The sequence below is a fragment of the Etheostoma spectabile genome, chromosome 21 (assembly GCF_008692095.1).
Source record: "Etheostoma spectabile isolate EspeVRDwgs_2016 chromosome 21, UIUC_Espe_1.0, whole genome shotgun sequence".
Taxonomy (NCBI): Eukaryota; Metazoa; Chordata; class Actinopteri; order Perciformes; family Percidae; genus Etheostoma; species Etheostoma spectabile.
Genome location: NC_045753.1, coordinates 16268811 through 16273907, shown reverse-complemented (window position 1 = coordinate 16273907; position 5097 = coordinate 16268811). Strand labels below are relative to the sequence as shown.

General features: G+C 39.4%; 1 protein-coding gene across 2 annotated transcripts in view; it reads right to left on the bottom strand.

The window, feature by feature from the left end:
• Nucleotides 1-4027: 4027 nt before the first annotated feature.
• Nucleotides 4028-5097, bottom strand: part of ascc1 (activating signal cointegrator 1 complex subunit 1) — an 11933-nt gene continuing 10863 nt past the window's right edge. For both annotated transcript variants that reach the window (XR_004327117.1, XM_032501451.1), the window contains one exon: nucleotides 4028-4293. The gene's annotated coding sequence lies outside the window, so the exon portion shown is untranslated. The remainder of the gene's footprint in view (nucleotides 4294-5097) is intronic.

The window sequence follows — 5097 nt, the reverse complement described above, 5'->3', positions numbered from 1 at the left end:
CTCAAAGTTAGAGCAGGATACCCAGGCTTGGTTTACACCTATCACCATTTCTAGCCACTGGGGGACCACAGTCCGGCTGGGGGAATGCATATTAATGTTAAAAACTCATAAAGTACAATTTTCATGCCATGGGACCTTTTAAACTGGATTTTGACACAAAGTTACTTCAGGATCCACCTAACCATAAGTGTGCTTATCAGAAAACTCTTATGCAGGTCTTGTGCATTGACACATTTTCCTGTAAATCAGCATAACATAAGCCTATTTGATATCAAAAACATTGAGTCCTCGACTAAAACTTTAAGCAATCTTTCATGGGATTGTCTGCACAACACTTTGATGTAATGGATGGATATGTGACTGAAGAGGTTAGATATGTTTTAGCCGCTGCTGTAATGCTACTTTTTCCTTCAAGAAAAGTTTTGCTGTACGTGCACATCATTTTAAGTCTAGCCACGTTATTCCTGCTGCTCCCTAAACTTCCCATGCCCTCGCTCCCTCCGCTCTCTATTTCATCCCCATGAAGATAAGTGTAATCCAGCGCTCTGCTCAAATTCTTTGGAGTTTAAGGTTACTAATATAGGCTGAGGGAGAGTAGCCAAAGGCAGGATTGTGTTCCTGTTACACTGATTAGCTGGCCGAACTGACTAACACTGGCATCAAAACAGACTCGGTGGCAGATGCAGGTTTTCCCGAGTGTGCAGAGCTCCAGAATTTGGATGCAAGGGCAGCAGGAAAAACGTCCCGCAGCGCCAGCCAGCTGCGCACATCAACAGTACGAGGTGCCGGACATGATGTATTAATCAAGAGGTTGCCATCAGTCATGTCATGACCAGGATGAATGTGCTGCAGATTAATGGTCACACAGCTGAGCCGGGAAGCATTAAAAGACTGTGTTCTGCTTTGCACCATTAGCTCTAAAAGATTGTGTGAGCGCTGGGAAAGCCTGTCTCTGGACACTGGTCTCCTGAGGAGACCAGTGTATGGGCAACAACACCAACAGCAAATGGAAAACAGGTTGATGAAAGCTGTGAGTCTTTCATCTCTTAATATCCTACGTTTTAGGGATGAGAAGTCTCATGGGATCTTTTTTTTAACTGCAGACGGCTCTTATGAGCTTGCCTCTTCAGCTTCATCATTATCTGAAATAGCAGAACAGTGATCATGCAGGAGCCCCAAGGGAAGAGCGATCACAGCCAACCACTTCTGTACATTAGGGTACAAGCAAAAATGTTTTCTAGCATGTTTGTGCTTCACTGATCAGATGTAATTCTCAGTGTCAGAGATCAATCTGGTCCCTCCCTCTGTTTAATGCAGCAGTAACAACCTTAGATCCCTGTCTATGTGCTGAATTTAGATCATATCTAGCTCCAGAGCATCCTCTGACAAACAGATTCACGTTTCATAATTACTAAGTGACCATTTGTGCCTCTCAATCTTGATGACAGTGGTGAAATTCAAGTCATCTTTGAGCACTTTGATTGCCCTTCTGCCCTTTATGCAATGTTGTCGTTGAATGTTAAATATTAATTCTGTATTTGTTAAACTGACCAGGGGGGTTCAATTGTACATGCCGAGAACAGTGATAAAGACATAATCTTCTTAAAATAGGAACAGAAAATACCAATAGAAAGCTTCTCTATATTTATATATACAGTCCCTGACAAAAGTCTTGTCGCTTATCTATTTTGTAGAAACACCTGCTATTAACCTGACTTTTAATTAATCAATTGGTGTAAGAAATAGCTCATATGAAAAGCTAAAACCCTCCCAAATGATGTTCAATGCAGTGAAATAAATTAGTTTAACTAAAAAAAGATTTATTATTTAAACAAGACAGAAAGGTCAAATTTTGGCAAGACAAAAGTTTTGTCGCCTATACATAAATTGAACAAATTTACTACAAATACTAAAATATGTCAGCAAATTAAATAGTGGTGCTGTGAGATTCAAACTTAATATCTTGTATGACTTCCATGAGCTTGAAGGACTGCATCCATGCGGTTTGGCAAGGATTCATACAATGTATTGATGAAGTCATCAGGAATAGCTAGGAAAGCAGTCTTGCATGACTCCCAGAGTTCATCAATATTCTTTGGTTTGGTCTTCCATGCTTCCTCTTTCATCCTACCCCACATATGCTCAATGATGTTCATGTCTGGTGACTGGGCCGGCCAATCCTGGAGCATCTTGATCTTCTTTGCCTTGAGGAACTTTGAAGTGGAGATGGAAGTGTGCGATGGAGCACCATCCTGCTGCAGAATTTGGCCTCTTTTATGGTTGGGAATATAAGAGGTAGCTAAGATTTCTTGGTATTTGAGACTATTGATGTTGCCTTCCACCCTGCAGATCTCTCGCACACCCCCATACTGGATGTTACCCCAGACCATGATTTTTCCACCACCAAACTTCACTGTTTTCTGGGTGAATCTTGGATTCATGCGGGCTCCAGTAGGTCTCCTGCAATATTTGCGGCAACTTTGGTGTAATTCAACAGAAGATTCATCTGAAAAATCCACTTTCTTCCACTTCTCCAGCGTCCATCCTTTTAGCGGCTGTGGGCCTTGGCAAATGCCACACGTTTTTTTCAATTGTCTTTTGTTTAGTGCTGCTTCTGGCACTGATTCAACCATGGAGGCCATTTCGAGACAGAATCCGACAAATCGTTCTGGTTGACACAGGGACTTCAGGGGACCAGGTCGGTGGAGCTCTACTGCAGTGGAAAATGGGCTGGCCTTGGATTTTCGAGCCAACAAACGGTCCTCTCGAGCAGTTGTCTTGCGGGGTCTGCCTGACCTGGGCTTGTCGAAACATCTCCATTGTCTTCAAATTTTTTTTAATCCTCTGTACTTGCCGTGAACACATTGAAGGTGTCTGCCACATCAGCAGTGGATCTGGTCTTCAGCCTCTTGATAATCAAAACTTTAGTCTCAGGGTGAATCTGGCCATGTTTGCAGAGGTCTAGTTGCAGTTGATGTGAAGTTCTAGTGTACTGGGGTTGTTTTTATACACACCTGAGACCTAATTGATCCATTGTTAGTCAAGGTGAAGCTCATATGACAAGGCGACAACACTTATGTCTTTGCAAAAATTAACTCAATGGGCTTTACCAAGCTGTGAATATTAGAATACTTTTTGACAGTTTCTTTTTGCACTGAAACATTATTACAAAAGCTGTTGGGATTAAAATGAGCCATTTCTTGTAAATAAATCTTGATTAGAAATATATTTCAGCGGCACTTCAGGTCCATTTGTACACAAGCGACAAGACTTTTGTCAGGGACTGTATACTGTGTTATCCGTTTGCACAATCTGCATTTTATCTTCAATTTGTATTTCATGTTATCCATAGTTAGCATTATTCTGGCACTTAATACAACTTTAATTACTCTTTAATCACATTTGCAATACCTCCATTAGCACATACTCTATTATAATGACAGCTCTCTGTACTGGTGGCTAAACTAGGACTTCACTGGTGTGTTTTTATTCTTGTTTCTCTTCTTTATTGTGTCTGTCAGAATTTTCTATAAACTACAGTTTATAATCACTAAAACTAGTGTACGTTCACATGACATAACAGTCCTCTAATCGTATATTTTAAGCAGCTCCACCACATAACTAGTTAAACATATTCTTCTACATATCAGAGTTACGCTGTGGAAGAGTGCCCTTAATTGTAAGGAGATAAACTGATGTAATCAGTTCCCCGTCTGTCTCTCTAGGCCGATATATACGTATCTATGCTGCTCACCGAGCATAATCAGTTTACACAAAAGGAGTTGAGGGAAGGAAAACTTAATTTCAATAACATCAGACAGAGAGACAATTTGAAGGGTGGCTTATCTGTACATATGTTCTGTCTACTAATTAAACACATTCCCTTCCCTGTCTTCCAAATAGCTCTGAAGGCCCAACACGAGCTGCTCATCGTGGCTTTACATATTCTCATGTGATGTAACAACTCCGCCAGGATAGCTTGAGGAATTTCTGGTACACAACAATTAATTGCAACAGGCCAAGGGTGGATGTTTTACACATTTATTTCTTTATTCCTGCCAGATTTGAAACAGAATGTTTAAAATGTAGCACCTCCTTCCAGCATTTAGACAAACACAACCCATACAAGTGTTCATTTTCAAACAGATTTTAACAAAGGATTCAGCAAAGATGCACTTTGTCCATTCATGTTTATCCTCTGATGTTTCCCACAGTGCTTTACTGTCAACTAAGTTTCTTCATCAGACCGCGACAATGAACACTTCCTATGCTGCTTCCATGTTCATCCATGACCTGTAACACATAGTCAGTGATCAATATTTGTAGTTTAAAGCCCCCCATGGCCACGACTAATGATTGGTTTAATCTACAATGACTGTGTTGATTAGTTTGTTTGATCAATCAATATATTATTTAGTCTATAAAATGGGAAAAAGGGGATAAATGTCCAAGGTTATGTCTTTATAATTGCTTGTTTTGCCTGACCAACAGTTACAAAAACCCAAATGTTCAATTTACAATGATATAAAACAAAATAGACAACAAATCCTCACACTGGAACAATTGACGTTTGCTTGATTAATGCCTAAAACGATTAATCAATTTCATCATCTAATTAAATAATATTCTACTTATTATGACAGAAAAGGTTTGATGACAGCCTATATAATTTAAAATTTGCATTCATTCAGTTAGGATATGAAGGCAAAGAAAAACACTAATCTAAGTAAAACTTTATTAATGTTAGTGGGTGAAGCATAGTATTAAGTTATTAACTAATGTAATTTCAATCTGTATGTTATTTTTAAGTGCAAGCCTGTACAATAAGGCATTAAAGTGCCCATATGCTCATTTTCAGGTTCATAATTGTATTTTGAGGTTGTACCAGAATAGGTTTACCTGGTTTCATTAAAAATAAAACAGCTTATTTTTGTTGTACCGCACATTGCTGCCGATCCTCCTTTTTCACCCTGTTTGTTTGTTTTTAGCTACAGAGTGAGACATCTCACTTCTATACATATTATACTTCTTTATTTGGAAGAGGCACATGCTCAGTAGCTAGGTAAGATAACATCAGCTAGATAACTCTTTCTCCAA